The sequence below is a fragment of the Oryctolagus cuniculus genome, chromosome 9 (assembly GCF_051225735.1).
Source record: "Oryctolagus cuniculus isolate XC-2025 breed Fujian yellow rabbit chromosome 9, ASM5122573v1, whole genome shotgun sequence".
Classification (NCBI taxonomy): Eukaryota; Metazoa; Chordata; class Mammalia; order Lagomorpha; family Leporidae; genus Oryctolagus; species Oryctolagus cuniculus.
The window spans coordinates 128,322,430-128,346,045 of record NC_142875.1 but is presented as its reverse complement, the minus strand read 5'-3'; the positions used below and the strand labels follow the sequence as shown (position 1 = coordinate 128,346,045).

The window sequence follows — 23,616 nt, the reverse complement described above, 5'->3', positions numbered from 1 at the left end:
GACCTTGCCATCTCTCTGTCTCTACAGAGATTATAATAATAAAATTATTATTAATTTTTTAAGGTAGAGAGACATCTTGTATCTGTAGATTCACTTCCCAAATGCCTGCAGCAACCAGAGCTGGGCGAGCCTGAAGCTAGGAACTCAGAACTCCATCCGGGTCTCCTGTTGAGTGGCAGGAACTCAATTACTAGAGACCAGCTGCCTCCGGGGATGCATATTAGCATCTGAATCGGAAGCAGAGCCAGGACTTGAACCCAGGAACTCCATATGGATTGTGGGAATCTACTTGGTAACTTAATCACAGTGCCAAATACCCACTCCCATAAAGGGTTGATTCTAACCAATAATCTAAAGAATGAAGACAGGCTTAGGGTTAGCATTGCAGCATTTCGGAAGAAGACACTACCTGTGACGCAACCGGCTGCTCCATTTTTGATCCAGCTCCCTGCTAATGGCCTGGGGAAAGCAACAGAAGATGGCCCAACTGCCTCGGTCCCTGCCACCTACTTGGAAGACCCAAGGGAAGCTCCTGGCTTCGGCCTGGCTCAGCTCTGCCACTGTAGCCACTTGGGAAATGAACCAGGGGATGGAAGATCTCACTCTATCTCTCCCTCTCTCTCTGTACCTCTTTCAAAAAAATAAATAAATCTTTTTAAAAAATCCACTGTGAAGTTTAAAAAATATTGTATTTTTATCAGCATTTATAAAGTTGTAAAGATAAGACCAACTTCTAAAGTCTTCCAAGCCTTCTGCATAGCAGCAATAATTCAAACTTTTTCCCTTGGACACTGGGGTGATACGGACAAGAGAATGCTTCAAAGCACTGGCTCAGTAAAACACTTCAATCTTCTGCAGGATTATCTCCACTGTTCTCACTGGTAGGCAGCCACATCTATGGACAAAAATCAACCTTCATGCCTTGTTCAATGTTTTACAAATCTTTTTCTGAATGCCTTGTTTATTGTGTTGTGCCTGAGTGAGTGCTGACAGAGGAGAGCCATACAGTGATAAATTCTGGGGTCCTTTATTGCTGGTGGCCGAGTGGGTTCACGCCTCAAAGAACTCTCGACCCCAAAGCCCAAAGCAATAGAGTTTATAAAGACAGAAACCACAAAGATGGGAGGGGGAAATACATGGTTGCTAAGAACAGGGAGGAATACATGGTTACTAGGGTCAAGCTGACCTAAGGCCTACGCGAAACTAGTATCAATTATAATCTTGACAATCGCAATTGCAATTTTAACAATTTCAATTAAAATCTTGACTTTAATCCAGGAATTGACCTAAATCATATGTAGGACATAGACAAATTACAATCTTATCATTAACCCAGGTGCAGCCTATCTGTTTTTAAGCTTGAGCAATCATGCTAAGGAGTTTCTATGCTCTGCCAAGTGTGATGTAGTGCACTGTTATTGTCTGAGCTTTTTAGATCATAGTTTCTGACCAGAGTCTCACGGTGCTTTCTCAAGATGGCTCTAAAATGGAGTCCCTACGGTCAAGGTGTTACTTCAAATGAATATGCTGATAAAATTCTTTCAAGCCCACTTCAAGGAACTGCCCGCAGGGAATATCAATCTCCATTCATTATTATGCTTTCAATTGCAAAAACAGAAAACCAAGTCAAAGTAGTTCAACTCCAAGTGCAAAGTACAGATTTGTCACCGTGGAAACTCCTAGATTTCGTTTCAGGTTCTTCAGTTGCCAACTGCAGTGTGCAAGTTCTCTTATAAGCAGTCTTTCTGTCCCTACCCTACTCCCACCCATTTTCCTGTGTAAACTGGTGGTGGTCTCTTTCACTACAGATGGACTTTTCCATGCAACCGCATCCCTTAGCATCCTCATATCACTCTAGCCTCTGAACTGCCAATACAAGCTGCCTGCATTATAGCACCATGGGCTGAGTTCCAGCTGCTCCGCTTCCAAACCAAATCCCTGCTAAGGCACCAAAGAAAGCGGTGGAGGATGGCCCAGATTCCATTACAGCCATATGGGGAGTCAACAAACAAATGAAGATTCTGTCTCTCCGTCACTGTGCCTTTCAATTAAGTAAGTAAATAAATAAGACCACTTTAAAAAATTGGATCAGTGATCTCAACATAAGAGCTAAAACTTAAAAAATTTAGAGAAAACAAGAGAAAATCTTCACAACCTCAAATTTGGCAAGGAGTCTTAAACATGACATAAAAAGCACAAGTAAAATAATGAACTAGGTAAACTGAATGTCATTAAAATTAAAAAGTTTCGACATTCAAGGGCATTGTTAAGTAAAAAGAGAAAAAAATGGATCCAACTGGAAACCATTATGCTTACTGAAATAAGCCAGACCCCAAGAGACAAATATCATGTTTTCTCTGATTTGCAGTAGCTAATATTCAGAGTTCAAAAAAATTAATAAAAAAAGTGAAAGACATCTTAGCAAATGGAAGAGTATCTCTCTCATATGGATGTTGTTTTAAGAATAAAAAGAACACTTAAAACCCACCCACCAAAAAAGACAATAATCTAATTAAGATATAAGGCAAAGGAATTAAATAGATATTTCTCCAGAGAAGACATACAAATGACTAGACACCTTATGAAAACATGTTCCACATCATTAGTCTTTGGGGAAACGTGCATCACAAATCACAAAATATACCGACTTCACATCCATTGTGATGGCTGTAATTTCTTTCTAAAGGAAATAACAAGCACTGGGGAGGGTGTGGGAAATTACTACTCTCATGTATTTTTGGTGGGATATAAAATGGCTCAGCTACTGTGGATAACACTCTGGCGGTTTCACAAAGAGTTAAACACAAAATGACCACATGATCCAGCAATTCCATTCCTCGTTAAATGTGCCGAAGAAATGAAAACAGAGACGAAAATACTTGCACAATATTTGTGACGGCACTGTTCAGAATAGACAACAAAGGAAACAACGCAAATATTCATCAGCAGATGAATGTATTAAAAAGTTTGTGGTTCAAGGCAGGCCAACACTGCGGCTCAGTGGGTTAAAGCCACTACCTACAGTGCCAGCATCCCATATGGGTGCCAGTTTGAGTCCCTGCTGCTCCACTTCCAATCCAGCTAGGAAGAAGGCCCAAGTGCTTAGGCCCCTGAACCCAAGTGGGAGGCCCAGAAGAAGCTCTTGACTCCTGGCTTCGACCTGACCAGCCCTGGCTACTGAAGCCATTTGGAGAGTGAGCCAGCAGATGGAAGATCTTTTTCTCTTTCTCTCCTTCTCTCTCTCCTTAGCTCTGCCTTTCAAATAAAGCAATCAATCTTTTAAATAAAAATTGTGATTCATATGATTATTCCATTGTATAATTAAACATTACACAGGTATAGAAAGGAATGAAGAACTGTTATATGCTACAATGTGGATGAACCTTGAAACATCATGCTTGGGGCAGGTGCTATGATGTCGTGGGTAAAGCCGCCACCTGCAGTGCCGGCATCCCATATGGGCACCTGTTTGAGTCCCGGCTGCTCCACTTCCGATCCAGCACTCTTCTATGGCCTGAGAAAGCAACAGAAGATGGCACAAGTGTTTGGGCCCCTGCACCCACATGGGAGACTCAGAGGAGGCTCCTGGCTCCTGGCTTTGGATTGCCAGAGCTCCAGCCGTTGCAGCCATTTGCGGAGTGGATCATCAGATAGAAGATTTCTCTTTCTCTCTCTTCTCTCTCTCCCTCTCTCCCTCTGCCTCTCTGTAACTCTGCCTTTCAAATAAATAAATAAATTTTTAAAAAAACTATAAAAAAGCCATCGTGCTTAGTGAAAGAAGCCAGATATAAAATTTAACTGTATGATTCCATTTATATGAAAACCCAGAATAAAATCTACAGAGATGGAAAACAGACAGGTGGTTTCCAGAGAATGGTGGATGATGGGAAGCACAGCAAAGGATAATGAGTTGCACTTGTTATACTTTGGGTGATACAATGTGTTGGAACTAGATACACACAGTGGCTGTACAACGTTGTGAATGCATTAAATGCCATTGAACTATTCACTTTAAATGGGGCAGTTTCATTTGTGTGAACTTAATCTCGGTTTTTTAAGAGGTGACATGTCAGGTGAGAAATACAACTATACAACTTAGGCATAGGGCCAGCGCTGTGGTGCAGCAGGTTAAAGCCCTGGCTGGCAGTGCTGGCAGCCCACATGGGCACTGGTTCAAGTCCTGGCTGCTCCACTTCCTATCCAGCTCTCTGCTGTGGCTTGGGAAAGCAGTAGAAGACGGCCAAGTCCTTGGGCCCCGGCACCCACGTGGGAGACCTGGAATAAGCTCTGGCTCCTGGCTTTAGATTGGCCCAGCTCTGGCCATTGCAGCCATCTGGGGAGTGAAACAGTGAACAGAAGATCTCTCTTTCTCCCTGCCTCTGCTTCTCTGTAACTCTGCCTTTCAAATAAATAATAAATAAATCTTTAAAAAAGAAATACTTAGGCATATACTCTGTTAGTTCAGTAACTGTGTGACTAAGTGCCTACAGTGGACAAAGCTGCCCCCAGAACCAAGGGGTCATGGAATTAGACTGAGAAAACCTTTGTTGATTACCTCTAACCTTAAACATAAGGTAAGAAATATACTAGCAGTGGAGGATGGCCAAGTCCTTGAGCCCTGCACCCGCATGGGAGACCAGGAGGAAGCACCTGGCTCCTGGCTTCGAATCGGCACAGCGCACCGGCCATAGCAACCATTTGCGGGGGGGGAGGGGGGGACCAACAGAGGGAAGACCTTTCTCTCTGTCTCTCTCTCACTGCCTAACTCTGCCTGTCAAAATAAATAAATAAAATAATATAAAAAAGAAGTATACTAGAAAGCACAGTGGTCCCTGCACATCTACAGGAGACTAACACCAAAATTCACAGATACTCAAGTCCGTTATGTAATATGCTATGGAGTCTGCATTCAAACTATGCACATCTTCCCTTCTATTTTAGACCATCTCCATAGCACTTACACCACCTACAACAATGTAAGCACTATGTAAATAGTCACCATGCTGAACTATTTAGGGAATAATAATAATGATTTTAGAAGTCTGTACATGTTCAGTGCAGAGAGCATTTCTTCCCAGGTCATTTCGATCCACGGTGACTGAATCTGCAGGTGCAGAACCCCAGAACTAGAGGCTCAGCTGTGAACGGTGCTGCGCAGCTCTCGTGTACAGGGCTGGGCTGCCGGGCTCCTTGACAAGGATGTGTGTGAGCTGAGCTCTAAAGGTCTCCAGTCACAGCACAGGCAAGGACATTCCAAGAAGGGAGAAGATGACGTGCCATGGGAACGGGGCACATTCAGGGATGTGGCTCCAACTTTGAAAGCAAAACTAAGAATGATACGACAGGCAGTGAACACAGCACAGTGAAGGGGAGGATCACACAGAGCCTTGCTCACCTTGCTAAAGATTTTGGCTTTTTGTTAAAAACAACAGCAAGTATAAATGGTGTTTATGAAAACTATGATAAAACCTACATTTCTTTAGCAATTAGTTACATTTAAGCACTTTACTGTCATTTAATCCTTTGGAAAAACTCTATAAAATAATGATTAGTATCTACTACTTTATAAATAAAAACATAATGGTTTTTATGCATTTTACACAACTTCCATGTGATATACACAAGATTTAAAACAGGCAATCATACTAGAATGCTTCTGCACATTAAAGGAAACAACCACTAGGGTGAAGAGACAACCCATGGGTTGGAAGGAAATATTCGGAAATCATATACTGGGTAAGGAATAATATCCAAAATATACAAGGAACTCGAACAACTCAATAACAAGAAAACAAACAGCCCTATTTAAGAATGGGCAAAAGACTTAAACAAACAGTTCTCAAGACACCTAAAACAGCCAACAGATCTATGAAAAAAAATGCTCAATACCACTTATTACCAGGAAAATACAAATTAAAACCACAATGGGGGTCCGGCGCTGTGGTGTAGCGGGTAAAGCTGCCACCTGTAGTGTCAGCATCCTATATGGGTGTGAGTTCGAGTCCTGGCTGCTCCACTTACAATCCAGCTCTCTGCTACGGCCTGGAAAACACTGGAAGATGGCCCAAGTCCTCAGGCCCCTGCACCTGCAAGGGAGACCCGGAAGAAGCTCCTGGCTTCAGATCTGCGCAGCTCTGGCCACTGCAGCCAAGTGGGGAGTGAACCAGTGGGTGGAAGAGCCCTCCCTCCCTCCCTCCTTCCTTCCTCCCTCCCTCCCTCCTTCCCTCCTCCCTCCCTCCCTCCTTCCCTCCTCCCTCCCCCCCCGCCTCTCTGTGTAACTCTTTCAAATAAACAAATAAATCTTTAAAAATGAAATAATCAGCCCTATTATTCTTAAAAAAAAAAAACATAATGGGATAGCACCTTGTGTTTAGGGGATTCAGGCAAAGATGAGTCTAAGACATTGACTGATACTCAAGTAGTTTATTCTGGCATCACTTCATATGTATGTGTGTGTGTGTGTGTGTGTGTGTGTGTGTGTGTGTGTATTTATTTATTTGAGAGGCAGAGCTACAGAAAGAGATAGGCAGAGAGTGAGAGGTCTTCCAGGCACTGGTTCACTCCCCAAATGGCCACAACAGCCAGAGCTGGGCTGATCTGAAGCCAGGAGCAAGGAGCTTCCTCCATGTCTGCCCTGTGGGCACAGGGACCCATGCACTTGGGCCATTTTCTGCTGCTTTCCCAGGCCATTAGCAGAGAGCTGGATTGGAAGTAGATCAGCTGGGACTTGAACAGGAGCCCACTGGGATGCCAGTGCTGCAGACGGAGGCTTAACCTACTTTCTGGCACTTTTACAAAACGGATAGCAGGAGCAGGTGAACAGCACGGGACAGACACAGAGGCCAGATGACCAGCTGGGATGTGTCCAGATGGAGATCATTCTCAGTGTTAGGGGGATTCTTACCCCTTTTTTATGTCTGAATTCATTTCCAGACAGTTACCAAGTACTTCTTTCATAAAGACAGTTTAAGCTATTATTGCAAGGATACGCTTGTCTTAAGGGTTATGAAAGCTGGATTTCTGCTGACATGACATTGTCTCCTGAAAATCCCTGCATCATGGCCAGCGCCGTGGCTCACTAGGCTAATCCTCCGCCTTGCGGCGCCGGCACACCGGGTTCTAGTCCCGGTCAGGGCGCCGGATTCTGTCCTGGTTGCCCCTCTTCCAGGCCAGCTCTCTGCTGTGGCCTGGGAGTGCAGTGGAGGATGGCCCAAGTGTTTGGGCCCTGCACCCCATGGGAGACCAGGATAAGTATCTGGCTCCTGCCATCGGATCAGTGCAGTGCGCCAGCCACGGTGGCCACTGGAGGGTGAACCAACGGCAAAGAAAGACCTTTCTCTCTGTCTCTCTCTCACTGTCCACTCTGCCTGTCAAAAAATAAAAATAAAAAATAAAATAAAATATTTAAAAAAAATCCCTGCATCAGGTGGTGTCACACTGCTAAGTAGCATGCAGTATCAGCCCTGTGACCTGTGACATGTATGAGGGAGCCTGCTGGCTGTCACTGATCTTACAGACATGACATGTCTCTTCTAGTTCACTATAGGCTCATACCTATTGGAATAGTCATTATCAAAAAGATTAAAGGTACATGTTGGTGAGGATGTGGAGAAAAGAGAAGACATGTACCCTGCTGGTGGGAATGTAAATTAGTACACTCACTTTGGAAAACAGTATGGAGGTTCTTCAAAAAATCAAACGGAAGGCCTTGTATTCGGCCTAGTGATTAAAATGCCCATTTTCCATATTGAAGTGGTTGAGTCCAAGTCCTAACTCTGGCTCCTAACTCCAGCTTCCTGCTAACCCAGACCCCAGGATACAGTTCTATTAGCTTTCTGCCACCCACGAGGCAACCTAGATTGAGTTCCCGGATTCTACCCAGTTGTTGTTGGCATCTGGGGAGTGGACCAGGGGATGGGAACTCTCATTCTCTGCTCATTCTCTGCCCCTCATACAGCAACTAAAAACAGAATTGTCCTCTGATTCAACAATCTGACTTCTGGTACACAACTAAAAGAACTGAAATCACTATGTTGAAGTGATATCTGTATTTCCACACCCCTTGTAGCATTATTCACAACAGCCAAGATACATAAATGACCTAAGCACTCTGTAGCTGAAAGGATAAAGATTTATATATGTGCATGTGTGTATGTGTGTGTATATATACACCACTTTGTATAATGGAATTTCTTTTTAAAAAGAAGGAAATTGTTATTTATGACAACAAGAGTGTATCTCCAGCACACTACACTAAGTGAAATAAGCCACAGAAACAAATGGTGCATGATTTCACCTGTGCAGTCTAAAAAGTGAACTCACAGAAGTAGAGAGTAGAGAGAAGCTGCAGGGCAGATGTAGGAAAGAGGGAAGATGTTAGTCAGAGGGTACAAAGTCCAGTTCAGCATGAGGAATAAGTTCCAGGGATCTGCTGTAGAGCCTGATCACTATAATTAATAATTATGTATATTAATGTATTATAATCACATTAATAATAACGCATATTTCAAAGTTGCTAAAAGTAGATTTTAAATGTTCTCATCATGAAGAAATGAGTATGTGAAATGATGGCTATGTTATTTAGCATTATTTAATCATTCCAACATATACATATATCACAGCATCACATTATACAACATAATTATATAAAATTATTTGATTAAACATGAAATAAAAATATGATGTATGAAACTTGATTTAATTCTGGTTATGAGTGGGGAAAAACTGCAGTAAAGGCTTTGTTGACACCTGGGGAAATCTGAATATGCACTAGACCTTGAATGACATTACAGAATTATAGTTAATTTCCTAGGGTACTGACTAAATGTATCCTGAGCTTCCACACAAAACAAATGAAATACACAAAGACATAGCCTTCACCCATCCCACAACTTGTTTGCTGTGTGGGGTGCAGGGGTGGGTGGCTGTCGGTACTTTCTAATACACAAATTAAAAGCTATGTTCAGCATTACTTCATCCAGACACCTGCATGACCAACTCATGCCTTGACTGATGAACTATTTCTCTGTTGCTGCATAGAAAATGACCCCAAAACTCAGTAGCTGAGAGAACAATAAACCAAGCTTCTCAGACTTCATACACAGGTGGTAGATGGGGCTTCACCACCGGATGGAGCCATCAAGTTAGGCACAAAAATCGTAACTTCAGGAGAAGCCAAAGCAGAAGTTTTCAACATGGTTTTACCGTCTCTTGGTGGGTCCCAAAATCAAGTCAGGTGATCTGAGGGGTTACTCTAGTTGAAAACCATGAGTAACAAAGCTGACCCTGGGGATTACCAGAAGAGATTCAGATATCAAACAGCACATCGTAAATTCCACTGCCCTTACGTAGCCCGAGGCTCAAAAACCAAACATCCAGACTTTCCCAAAGACAGAGCTTTTCCAGTTCAGCTGTAAATCAGTCTATCATGCACACACTCCCAATAAATGGCCTTTTCTTTAAGAGCTTTTGGAGCCAAATTAAATAAGCCGAGGGTATTTACACAGATTAGGAAAACATCTGAAAACACATGACTCTTGCTTACTTGAAGATCACTCACTCATGATACATTTTAAGACTCTTGGTGCTTCCTATGGTTCATGATGCATCGTGGGTATTTGATAAGCATTTGTGGAGAGGGAAGTGGGAAGAAGGAGAAGGAAGCAGAAGGGAAGAAAGTCCCTGTGGCCTCAATTCTCTTTCTGTCTCTGCTCTTTCTTTCTACTCAGTTTCACTTCCTCATCTACTTTCTATTTTCAGCTGTTTACACTTTTTAAAAATTTTTATTTGAAAGGCAGAGTCAGAAAGAGAAAGAGAGAAAGAGAGTGTGCAATCTTTCCTCTGCTGATTCCCTCCCCAAATCACTACAATGGCTAGGGCTGGGCCAGGCCAAAGTCAGGAGTCCAGAACTCAATCCAGGCCTCCCACATGGGAGTCAGCGGCCCAAGCACTTGGCTGTCATCTGCGGCTTTCACAGCAGAATTAGCAGCGAACTAGATGGGAAGTAGAGCAGCCAAGACTCAGATTCCAATATGGGATGCCAGTATTGAAGGCAGCAGCTTTACCTGCTGCACCACAACGCCAGCCACTAACTAGATTTCCTTTTTTTCACAAGGACTAGTGTGACCATGGTATCTGGCTCAAACTCAGCCTTTTAGCATCTAAACTTATCTAAGTTTTGCGCTCCTACTGGGTTCCTTCAGGTCATTTCAAGATAGACGTTATACCTTCTGCACTAGAAGAAACGACAGGCTTAAGTATCTTCCCCCAAATGAAAAATAAACACCTCAGTGTTACTCAGGTTCTACAAAACCACTCTTTTTCCCTAAGCAAAGAGTTTGAAACTGCTACATCACCTTCACTATGTATGTGCTCCCTTTCATGAACAAATCCACTCAATTTCTTACTACTGTCTTTGAGACCTGATTTTCCTCCTCATTAAATCTATTTTTAACTTTTTGGGGAGGCAGAATTTTTTTTTAACTTTTATTTAATGAATATAAATTTCCAAAGTACAGCTTATGGATTACAATGGCCTCCCCCCCATAACTTCCCTCCCACCGGCAACCCTCCCCTTTCCCGCTCCCTCTCCCCTTCCATTCACATCAAGATTCATTTTCAATTCTCTTTATATACAGAAGATCAGTTTAGCATATATTAAGTAAAGATTTCAACAGTTTGCACCCACATAGAAACATAAAGTGAAAAATACTGTTTGAGTACTAGTTATAGCATTAAATCTCAATGTACAGCACATTAAGGACAGAGATCCTACATGAGCAGCAAGTGCACAGTGACTCCTGTTGTTGACTTAACAAATCGACCCTCTTGTTTATGGCGTCAGTAATCACCCTAGGCTCTAGTCATGAGTTGCCAAGGCTATGGAAGCCTTTTGAGTTCACCTACTCTGATCATATTGGACAAGGTCATAGTCAAAGTGGAAGTTCTCTCCTCCCTTCAGAGAAAGGTACCTCCTTCTTTGATGACCTGTTCTTTCCACTGGGATCTCACTCACAGAGAGCTTTCATTTAGGTTTTTGTTTGTTTGTTTGTTTGTTTTTTTGCCAGAGTGTCTTGGATTCCCATGCCTGAAATACTCTCATGGGCTTTTCAGCCAGATCGAATGCCTTAAGGGCTGATTCTGAGGCCAGAGTGCTATTTAGGACATCCGCCATTCTATGAGTCTGCTGTGTATCTCACTTCCCATGTTGGATCGTTCTCAGGGAGACAGAATTTTACTGTGCAGATTCCACTGACAATGGATATCCTAGAAGGGTGATGACCATTTGCGAGGTGAATGGACAGAGAAGGTCTAGTTGTGCAATCTTCACATCCTAAGGTGGTCCTAAGCCATGACTGCCTTGGAAAAGCCATCCTCCAGATGTTCTCGATGTCTCCTGTTGATGATTTTGCCATGTATACTTGAAGCAATGTATCATACCATACCAATCTGTCAATCTGCTTTGCACAAAAGTTAAGAATGATCCTATATCCCTGGTTTCAGGGTCAGAGTCCTGAATTTCAGTCGCTATGGCCAGTAGCAGGACCAGTGCCACTTAAGCCTCAGAGACCTGAATGGCTTCCCTGAGCAGACACTCCTGGATGAACTGTGCTTTGTGCTTTCAGATGAGTCAGGATTTGAGATATGCTGGACTTCTGCAGATACCACCTTACACTTAACTGTTTCTTAGTGCTTTGCTTGGTATCCCTTGTTGTAGTAAACTTAACTAAGTTTAACCTGCTTCTGAGTATTATGGGATCTTCTGCCAAATCACCACAGCTGGAGGGTTCCTGGAACCCCCAAAACATCATCTGTTCCAACTGACATAAATGTTGCCTTCTGAATGCCTCTGCTAACAAATGACCCTCTATTTAAATATGTCCACAACGGTGAAACCAGTACTTCCTGGCAGTGCATGAACTGAAGAATCTTTTAACAACTACAGAACGCAGTATTCCCAACTAAAAACTGAAGAGTAAAGACCAGTGACAGGAAAGCTACTCTTACCTCAGAACATTATCCTTTTTCTTAATCTGGATGAGTCTCAAGTTGGTAATTATGACCTTTTATCAAGGATCAAATCCAGAAACACAAAAGGAAAAAATCTATCTCAAACAGTAACCATGAAAAGACAAATAATGGGCTGGCATTATGGCACAGTGGGTAAACTCACAGCACCCATATGGGTGCCAATTCGAGTCCTTACTGTTCCTCTTCTGATTCAGCTCTGGCAATGGAGTACTGAGGGCATCCAAGCAGATGGAGCAAGTGTGAAAGCTGAAGGACAATGAGGAAATGAACAGTTCTGCAGCACATGGCAGGATCATTGCTCAGGACATCAAGAAAACAATGGGGCAGAGTGACAGTAAACATGACAAATATATAAAATTATTAAAGGGAATTCTTTCCTCTTCAGGGGTCTCTGTTAAATGAAATGCAGTCATTTGCAACAAAATGGATGAATCTGGAAAACATCATACTTAGTGAAGTAAGCCAGGCCCAAAGGGACAAATACCATATGTTCTCCCTGGTTCTCCCTGATCTGTGACAACTAATAGAGCACCTAGAACAAAATCTGTAGAAGTGACATTGACACCTGGAGAAGGGATGACTTGAGTGGCCCTTGTCTTGATTGTTGAGGAACAGTTTATGGTTTTTGTTTGTTTTTCTGTTTTTTTTTTCTTTTCTCTTCATATTTGTTGAGCTCTTAACATACAGTTAATGAGTATAAAGTCAACTGAGGATGGATCTCATTAAAAAATAAGAGTGGGAATAAGAGAGGGAGGAGGAAGCTTTTAACTATAAAGCTGTATAGTTCTGCATACATTCCTATAGACTTCCTTCTAAGGGTACAGTTTAAAAACCTGCCATGGGACCCCAAATTCCATTCACCTGGATGGAAAAAATGCCAACTTAATTGTTAAAGTTATCATATTAACTGTTAAAGTGTAACTATAGATAGGATTAAGTGTTAAAGTGATTATCTAAATAGGATCAAGTGTCTGCTAATAATAATAAATAGAATTTAAAAAGGAGAGAATATTCCAACAAGGGAAGCAGTCCACACTGCAGACTCACAGAACAACAACTGCTTTAAGTAGCACTCTGACCTCAGAATCAGCCCTTAAGACATTCTGGTCTGGCTGAAAAGCCAATACACTTTTAGCAAACAATGTTCTACATGAAGAGAGAGACCCCATGTGAGAGAGACCCCAGTGGAAAGAAATGGCCATCAAAGAAGGATGTACGTTTCTCTAATGGGAGGAGAGAACTTCCACTTTACTTATGGCCTTGTCTAAATACTGATGGAGACTGTGGACTCAAAAGGTTTCCATAGCCTAGGCAGCTCATGACAAAAGCCTCGGGTGGTCACTGATGTCATACATAAGAGTGTTAATTGTTAAATTAACAGGAGTCACTGGATACTAATTTCCCATGCAGGACCTCTGTCCTTAATGAGCTGTATTATGAGAGTTAACTGTAAAACTTGTTCTCATAGAGTGTGTGTGTGTGTGTGTGTGTGTGTGAAAATTGTTGAAATTTTTACTTAGTATAGAGTTGGTCTTCTGTGTACAAAGTTAACTGAAAATGAATCTTGAGGTTGGCGCTGCAGCGTAGCAGGTAAAGCTGCCACCTGCAGTGCCGGCATCCCATATGGATGCCGGTTTGAGTCCCGACTGCTGCTCTTCCAATTCAGCTCTCTACTATGGTCTGGTAAAGCAGAAGATGGCTCAAGTCCTTGTGCCCCTGCACCCATGTGGGAGACCCAGAGGAAGCTCCTGGCTCCTGGCTTTGGACCAGCGCAGCTCCAGCCATTGCAGCCATTTGGGGAGTGAACCAGCAGATGGAAGACCTCTCTTTCTCTCTCTCTCTCCCTCCCTCCCTCCCTCCCTCTCTCGGCCTGTGTAACTCTTTCAAATAAATAAATCTTTCAAAAAAATAGAAAAGAAAATGAATCTTAATGGAGAATGGGACTGGGAAGGGGAGTGGGAGGAAGAGAAGGGATGTGGATGGGAGGGTGGGTATGGAGGGAAGAAAAACTATATTCCTCAAGTTGTACCTATGAAATTTGTATACATTAAATAAAAGGTCTCTTTGGGAAAAATTTAAAAAAAAAGACTCAAGCTTGCAAGGAACTCTTCTATTAAGTGAATAATCATTGTTACTGGCTTCCCCAGCAGGGCACTTTAGATGTTTCACAATGGAGGGATGTGATCAGGTCTCTCAAAAAGGCTCATGACAGGGAGAATTAATTTCAGCATCTATATGGTCACTGCTTAATCTTATCTCTGTGGCCTTGCAGGCTTTGCAAAATGGTGTATCTTCCTCTGAATCAGGTGCTGAGTTCCACACAGAAGAGGAAGAGGGGAAAGCTGTGAAGGGCAGGAGAGTGAGGAACAGCATGAGGGCAAAGGCCCTTGCACTCAGCATCTTGTGACTCCTTGCATTACAGAGCTATTGCTCCTGATTGCCTTAGTAACAGCAGTAAAGCCTAAGGAGTCCAAAAACCAGCTCCTTGAGCCCTCTGCTCCAGTGGGAGACCCAACAAAATTTGGTGGAACAGGACCAACAAAATTTGGTGGAACTATAGCACAAGGTATTAAACAAGCCGAAAAAGAAGGAGAATTAGAAGCCTATTGGGATTTCTCCTTAGTGGCTCCAGTTAAGAGTTGTGTGCCATTTGGGCCTGGTGAATACCCCCAATTTCCAGAGGGGGGCTACAACTGGGGACATGAAGCCCTCATATTTAAATTGATCAAAGTATCTGAAACAGCCATTACTCAATTTGGCATTAATTCTCTATACACATATAGCATCCTTAAAGGAGTGGCTGATAATGAAAGGTGAATTCCGTATGACTGGAAGTTAACAGCAAGAACGTATCTGAGCCCTAGTGAATTTTTCAGTTTCAAACCTGGTGGAAAGACGAGGCAGAACAACAAGAACTGAGTAACCAAAGAGCTAATCCTCCAATTGATCTTAGTGCAGCTGATGGGAACAGGTCCTTGGCTGGCGCTGCAGACACTACTGGCATACTCTTATGAGGACATTTTGCAAGTGCACTTCTGTTGTTTGTGAACTTGGGAGCAGATTAGAGAACCAGGGAAGTCTGTGCCTTCCTTTGTCAAACCCCATCAAGGCACGAGTGAGGTCATGCAGATCTCACTGCACGGCTACAGGACATTTTGCATAAGGCAATTTCACAGCCTGGGCTTAAAGATTTGTTACTGAAAAAATTGGCTTTTGATAATGCTAATAATATGCTAATAAATAATAATGCTAATAAAGAACTAATGCTAATAAAGCTCTGCACCCTCTCAGAGCAGCTAAAGGTTCCTTAGAAGATTACATGAAAACTTGTAGTGACACTGGCCCTTCCACATCTCAGGCTAATGTGTTGGCTGCTGCCATCTCAAAGTTAAATATAAAAACTAAAAATACCAGTTTCAAACGTGGTCCTATGGGACACTTCCAGTGGGACTGTAAACATAACAATTTAGCCAATCAACCTGCTGGGCCTGCTGCTGCCGCACCACCTCCTGGCGTCTGTCCACAATGGATGCCCCAGGGCTAATCAATGTCATTCTAGATTTGTTAAGGAAGGAAATTCCTTGGGCCCTACTCAGGGAAACAAGTTTCCTGAGCATCAAACAGTGCCAGTGATGCAGCAATTCCCTGTTCAAACTACTACGACTCATGGTCCTGCATGGTCTCCTATCTCATTTCAACCATAAAAGAAAGCAAGGCCATAGATTTACCAGTAAGTGAATATGTGGTTATTATAAAAAATTCTGCCTTTTGTTACTGCCTACTAACGTGTATGGTCTGGTTCCTCCTAATACGGCTGGTCTTCCCTTGGGCTGAAATAATTGGACTTTTTTTTTTTTTTAAAACAGGCAGAGTGGACAGTGAGAGAGAGAGAGAGAGAAAGGTCTTCTTTTTGCCGTTGGTTCACCCTCCAATGGCTGCCGCGGTCAGCATGCTGCGGCCGGCACACGGCGCCGATCCGAAGGCAGGAGCCAGGTGCTTTTTTCCTGGTCTCCCATGGGGTGCAGGGCCCAAGCACTTGAGCCATCCTCCACTGCCTTCCCGGGCCACAGCAGAGAGCTGGCCTGGAAGAGGGGCAACCAGGACAGAACCCGGCGCCGTGACTGGGACTAGAAACCGGTGTGCCGGCGCTGCAAGGCAGAGGATTAGCCTAGTGAGCCGCAGCGCCGGCCCAATAATTGGACTTTAAAAGGATTAATTGTACATCCAGGAATTAAAGATCTGATTATCTGGGCCATGTTCAAATCAGGACTCAGCTATAGACAGTATCCGACTAAGAAGGGAGATATGATAGCTCAACTGTTACTCTTCCCATATAAAGTGTCAAAAATAACTCAACTTGGTAATAAAGGAATAGGAACTGTGGAAACGTGGGTCTTGTATAATACTGTGTTAACATTAGACAGCTCAGAATGTAAGTTACTGATTAAGGGCAAAAGGTTTAAGGGCCTTACTGATACTGGTGCCCACGTCTTGGCTATTGCTTATGCACAATGGCCTCTTTAAGAACCAATACTCAGATCTCCAGTGCTGGCAGTGTGTCAAAGGTTTGGAAAAGTGCTTTTCCCTTATATTGTGTAGGTCCAGATGGCTCTATGTCTTTGATGTAGCTGTCAATTTGTGGAGATAAGACATTTTGCTATTCGCCCATTCACCCAAGTTAGCGATAGGGGCCTGTGGAAGCATGAAGAGGATAAACAGCTGTGTGAAGAGTGATGAGCGTGTCTTGGAGGAGCTGGAAACAGAAGGGGAGAGACAGCTGAAAAGCCTCCTTCAGCATCAACTTGATACCTCTGTCTCCATTGAGGAATGTGTCTCTAAGAAATAGAGTTTTGCTCCTGGTACTATGTACAGGCCCTTTGGGAAGGAAGCAGCTGGGACTATGACTTTGTCCCAGTTCCAGACACTGCATGAGAAGGACCAGGAAACTGCTTCTCTCAGGGAATTAGGGCTCAATGAAACAGAAATCTTGATCTGGAAGAGCCATGTGTCAGGTGAAAAGAGGACAAGACTGAGGGCAATTCCTGAAGCAATACAGAAACGTCTCCAAGATATTGAAGAAAGGATCTCAGAGCGTCAGCACATCCTTTGCCTGCCACAGAGATTTGCAAAGAGCAAACAGTTGACCCCACGGGAAATGGAAATAGAAAAGTCTTTATTTCAGGGAGCTGATCGTCACTCCTTCCTTAAGGCTCTTTATTACCAAGGAGAGAAAAGGACCTCCAATTCAATTCCGAATGATGACTGGGCGAATGAGGGGGCAGGCTTTTATCACCTTTCCCAATAAGGAGATAGCATATCAAGCATTGCATCTAGTAAATGGATATAAACTACATGGGAAAATATTGGTGATAGAATTTGGGAAGAACAAAAAGCAACAGTCAGATCTCCAGCCTACATCTCTCATGTCATCTGCTACAGACAGCACTACAAAAACCAGTGGTAGCTAGAATAGATTATGTTTCCTGGATGGTCTTCCTTACATCACAGTCTTGGATCTGGGATTTCTGTATAGAAATTTGTTTAATGTTGAAGAAGAGAAATTAATGGAGAAAAAAATACTATTTGGGATGCTCCCTTTCATCTTGTGGGGACAACTGGGACAAAACATTTTATATAATGAAAGCCCATATAGAATGTATGGTATGCTGAATGTGAAGGGTGGTGTACAAAAAGTATTATTTTCTCAGGATAAATTACAAAGGATTATTCCTGAGGGTTTTTTAAAATCTTTATAATTTGGGGAGGGTCTTCAATATTTGTCCCTACAATTACCATTTTTCAAGACTATTTCCTATATACCGAATTTAAAATGCTATTGAATACTGAAGTATTTATTTCCTAGAGCCCATTTTTCCTAATTTTATTCACCTAGTAAATAAAAGAGCACACATTTAGGCCTAAGCATCAATAAATATGTTAAGTTACTAGCAGCAGTAACAGTGGGTTGTTTCATAAGTCAGTCATCATATTTAATGAATGCTTCCCCACTAAGTTATCAGTTTTCAAAAAGCTATTTTTCTAAGGAAATCTTTTAGATCAAAATATGTGTGTTCTCACGGCCATTTAAACTAGCTACCATTGAGTAATCATCGAATTTAAAGCAATAAACTTTGAAAAATGTGTTTAATATAAGACATTTCGTCACAGAGAGGTGATTATGTTAACATACCTTACCCCTCTAACCAAGCTAAAAATATAATGTTCAATATGGGTTATTTGGGGCTAGCACTGTGCCACCACCTGCAGTGCTGGCATTCCATGGGTGCCAGTTTGAGTCCTGGCTGCTCCTCTTCCAATCCAGCTCTCTGCTATGGCCTGAGAAAATAGTGGAAGGTGGCCCAAGTGCTCGGGCCCCTGCACCCAGGTGGGAGATCCAGAAGAAGCCCCTGGCTCCTGGCTTCGGATCCACACAGCTCTGGCCATTGTAGCCTTTTGAGGGATGAACCATCGGATAGAAGACTCTGACTCTCTCTCTCTGCCTCTGCCTTTCTAACTCTGCGTTTCAAATAAATAAATAAATCTTTAAAAAATATATGGGTTATGTCCCCTAATCAAAATTAAAGTCCTCCCATCAATCTGTTTAACAGGGGCTGCTGTTGTTATGTGTCCTCAGCGCATTCCACTTAAATGGCTTACTTCAAAACTGGTATGGGTAGAAGAGTGGCCCCTTAACAAAGAAAAAATGGATGCAATACTTCAGTTGGTAGCAGAACAATTTAAAGCTGGTCACACTGAACCTTTTACTAGTCCTTGGAATAGTTCAGTGTTAGTCATAAAAAAAAGAATCAGGCAAATAGCAAACGTTAATGGATTTGAGAAAAATTAACACTGTCATCTAACCCAGAGGGGCTTTGTAGCCAGGTCTTCCTTCTCCTCCTATGATCCTGAAAACTACCCATTAACTATTATTGATTTAAAACATTGTTTTTTTAACATCCCATTAAGTAACAATGACCCTAAAAAGTTTGCTTTTACCATTCCTTCAATTAATATAAGAGAACCAGCCTTAAGTTATCAATGGAAAGTGTTGCCTTAAGGCAGGTTAAATAGCCCTACCAACTGTCAAACTTCTGTAGGACACGCAATGGCTCCTGTTCATCAAAAATACCCAAAAGCTTATATTATTGATTATATGGATGATATCCCATTTGCAACCCAAGATGTTTTACAACTCCAAGAGTTATTTAATATGCTAAACACTGCTTGACCACTGCTGGATTATATATTGCAACAGGAAAAATACAGACTTCATCTCCTTACAATTACTTGGGAACAAAAATAATAATAAAATTATCCCTCAAAATGTCCAAATCTGGTTAGATTCATTGTAGATTTTAAACGATTTTCAAAAACTGTTAGGAGATATTAACTGGCTACATTCCTCTCTCGGAATACCCATTTATCAAATACAAGATTTATTTGATATCCTAAAAAGTAATCCAGATTTAAATAGCCCTAGAAAGTTAGCTCTACCAGCAAAACAAGAATTAGAATGGATACAAAATCATACTCATAAAGCCCAGTCATCTTGAATTAATCCTTCTGACAAAATTTCATTAATGATATTTCCCACTCGTCACTCCCCTACCAGATTGCTTAGTCAATAAGAAAAATGCATAGAATGGACATTTTTACCTCATTAACAGCAAAAAAAGAATAGAAACAGGTAATATAGGATTAATTATACATAAAAGATTAAAAACTTTAGCTGGTCAGGATCCCAATCATATTATATTACCTCCATATAGAACACAAATTGAAGGGCTGGCACCGTGGTACAGTAGGTTAATCTTCCACCTGTGGTGCCACCAGCTTTCTGTGATGGCCTGGGAAAGCAGAAGATAGCCCCCCAAAATTTATTTTTAAATAAATTTATTTAAATAAGTTTAAACAAATTTATTTAAATAAATTTTTTTTTAAATCTTTAAAAGAAAAACAAATTGACTCTGCTTTTCAACCATCTTTTGGCTGGCAAATAGCTTTGGCAAACTTTCTTGGTGTACCTGACTGTCATTTTCCCTCTTTTAAAGTGTTTAAATTTCTTTTTTTAAAGGATTTTATTTTTTAAGAATTTTGTTTATTTATTTGAGAGACAGTGAGAGGGAGAGACAGAGAGAAAGGTCTTCCACCCTTTGGTTCACTCTCCAAATGGCTGAAATGGCTGGAGCTGCGCTGATCCAAAGCCAGGAGCCAGGAGCTTCATCTGGGTCTCCCACGTGGGTGCAGGGGCCCAAGGACTTGGGCTATATTCTACTGGCCACAGGCCACAGCAGAGAGCTGGATTGGAAGAGGAGCAGCTGGGACTAGAACCAGCGCCCATATGGGATGCTGGCACCACAGGTGGAGGATTAACCTACTGCGCCACGGCGCCAGCCTCATAGTGTTTAATTTTCTAAAGGCTACTTCCTGTATATTGCCTGCCATCAAATGGGACAAACCTCTTCCAGACACTCCAATGTATTTTACAGATGGGAACAGTAATGGAAAAGCTGCTAATTGTGGCCTGACATCTGAAAGCATGCAAACTAATTACACTTCTGCGCTCACTGGCTCTCACCATGATGCTACAAGACCAGCCAGGACCCCTTAATGTTGTTGTCGCTCCCCGTCTTCGTGGAGGAACGACACAGGACCCTGCGCTGTTCTTTTGTCTGCTCGGCCCTCCCCGGGTTTGCTGCTGGTTCTTCCTGGGTTGGCTACCGTCCCTTCCACCTCTGTGGAAGGGCGGTTCCCCCTGCCACATTCCCCACTTCCGCGGGGAAGCGGCACACCGCTGGCCGGCTCTCTCGGGGGCTGCTCAGATGTTCCTCAGGTGTTCCCGGTGCATGTTGTCTCTCTCCTCCTTTATAGTCCTCTTCCACCAATCCCAACTCTGCTACCCACACGCCGAGTACGCTGCTCTCCTCCAATCAGGAGCAGGTCCTGCTGTTTATTGGTGGAACTGGAGGCAGCTGTGTAGAAGCTGTTTCTCCATTCTCAGCGCAATATTGTGGGAGAGCAGATGCATAGAGTAAGTCTTAATTCCAGTAATTTAGTCTAGTCCGAGTTGCTCCCAGTTGCTCCCCACAGTTGTAAATGATTCCCAATATGTGTTTAGACTTTTGCAAAAAACTGAAACTGCATCTCTTCCTACTAATGATTCTTTCCCCTATTATTCATTTGCTTACTATTCATCAACCACTTATTCAGGAACATGCTCTGCTATTACATTATGCATATTCATTCTCATTCTCAATTACCTGGCTCTCCAGCTGAGGGTAATGCTAAAGTAGACAGGTTAGCTGCCAGCTCTTTTCTTGATGCCCAACAAATAAGTGTACATGAGGGGACAGATGTGTTCCCCCTTTTTGTTTAAACAACTTATGTTTAAAGTAAGATGTGCCCTTTTCTTGATGCCCAACTCATGTTAATGCTAATGATCTTGTAAAACTCATTTCTTATTTCTCATGCTCATGCACCATTAATTCCTTATCAATGTCCCTCTTGCTTAGAGATAAACACTCCTCCTTTATCTGACAGTGTTAATCCTCATGGTTTAAAGCCTAATGAGTTATGCAAAAAGATGTTACCCATTTGACGTTCTTTGGTAAATTAGGTTTTCTTCATGTCTCTGTGGATACATTTTCCACACTCCTTTTGGCTACAGCCTTTTTTTAATCATTTCTGTTTTTATTTCATGTTTCCAAATATTAAAAAATGACAAGGGGGACTGGTGCCATGGCTCACTTGGTTAATCCTCTGCCTGTGGCACCAGCATCCCATATGGGCACCAGGTTCCAGTCCCAATTGCTCCTCTTCCAGTCCAGCTCTCTGCTGTGGCCCAGGAAGGCAGTGGAGGATGGCCCAAGTGCTTGGGTGCCTGCACCCACATGGGAGACCAGGAGGAAGCACCTGGCTGCTGGCTTCAGATCAGCACAGTGCCAGCTGTAGTGGCCATTTTGGGGGGTGAACCAACTGAAGGAAGACCTTTCTCTCTGTCTCTCTCTCTCACTGTCTAACTATCTGTCAAAAAAAAAAAAAAATGTCAGGCCGGCGCCACGGCTCACTAGGCTAATCCTCTGCCTAGCGGCGCCGGCACTCCGGATTCTAGTCCCGGTTGGGGCGCCGGATTCTGTCCCAGTTGCCCCTCTTCCAGGCCAGCTCTCTGCTGTGGCCAGGGAGTACAGTGGAGGATGGCCCAGGTGCTTGGGCCCTGCACCCCATGGGAGACCAGGAAAAAAGCACCTGGCTCCTGGCTCCTGCCATCGGATCAGCGCGGTGCGCCGGCCGCGGCGGCCATTGGAGGGTGAACCAACGGCAAAGGAAGACCTTTCTCTCTGTCTCTCTCACTGTCCACTCTGCCTATTAAAAAAAAAAAAAAGTCAAGATTCTTATACCAATCATCTCAAATGAGATGGGCTACAGGTTCTACAGGTGAAACTTTCAAAACATGTCATTGCTATCTGCTTTTTCAGTTTTAGGTAAACCTTTTATGGTTAAGACAGATAATGGGCATGCTTATCTTAGCCAAAAAACACAAACACTTTTTTCTCTTGGGATATGAAACATGTTACTGGTATTCCATCTAACCCTCAAGGACAGGCTATCATTGAACGAGCACATCTTACTTTAAACATCAGTTGCTTAAACAAAAAGGGGGAACACACTTGTCCTCTCATGTACACTTATCCCAAGCCCATTAGACTATAAATTTTTTTTAGATTTATTTATTTTATTTGAAAGTCAGAGTTACACAGGGAGAGGAGAGGCAGAGAGAGAGAGAGTCTTCCATCTGATGGTTCACTCCCCAGATGGCCGCAACAGCCAGAGCTGCACCAATCCAAAGCCAGGAGCCAGGAGTTTTTTCCAGGTCTCCCACGCAGGGGCCCAAGGACTAGGGCCATCTTCTACTGCTTTCCCAGGCCATAGCAGAGAGCTGGATTGGAAGAGGAGCAGCCAGGACCAGAATTGGCACCCATATGGGATGTCGGCACTTCAGGCCAGGGCGTTAACCTGCTGCGCCACAGCACCAGCCCTGGACTATAAATTTTTTAAACACTGATGAAACTGGTCTGACTGCTACAGAAAGGCAATGGCCCTCTACTTCCGATAAAATGACTCAGCAGCCAGTATGGTGAAGGATCTACATTCAGGACAACGGAATTCAAGACAAGTTATAACCTGGGGATGAGGGTATACTTGTGTACCAACAGGGTCTGGCTGAGTAGCTTCCCAGCCCATCTAATTAAATCTGAAGATGGACAAGAGAGTAAGATTTGGCACATGGACACATAGGACAAAAATATCACACCTCTGACAAAGAAATTTCTCTTCCTTATCTCCCCATCTCTTTTACTTTACATAATGAATATCTGTGTATTCTGTGTGATCACGCCTTGCTGCAAAGCTTCTCTAACACAACTTAGGCTAATTTCTCTTGGCTGTGATCTCATCACGGATGAGCCTGCCTTTGTGGAAAATCTTCATTTCTACTACCTTTTCATTCTGGCCTTTGTTGTGTGGGCTGAGTTGTTCCTGCCTTGCTGCCTCCCTGCAAAAAGCAGTTCAACTGAACAAAGTAGTGAG

General features: G+C 42.8%; 1 protein-coding gene and 1 pseudogene across 8 annotated transcripts in view; one reads left to right on the top strand and one right to left on the bottom strand.

Annotated features, from left to right (window-relative positions):
• Window positions 1-23,616, bottom strand: part of LOC149124766 (uncharacterized) — a 168,056-nt gene that overhangs the window by 92,446 nt on the left and 51,994 nt on the right. The window contains exon 2 of one of the 7 annotated variants that reach the window (XR_016213038.1): window positions 8,340-8,447. The exons of the other annotated variants lie outside the window; for them this stretch is intronic. The gene's annotated coding sequence lies outside the window, so the exon portion shown is untranslated. Of the gene's footprint in view, window positions 1-8,339; window positions 8,448-23,616 lie in introns of those variants that run through there. 7 annotated transcript variants of the gene reach the window in all.
• LOC103348954 (RNA-binding protein 41 pseudogene) lies at window positions 16,686-18,179 on the top strand (annotated as a pseudogene). Its single transcript, XR_016213792.1, has one exon. The product of XR_016213792.1 is annotated as an RNA-binding protein 41 pseudogene (transcript).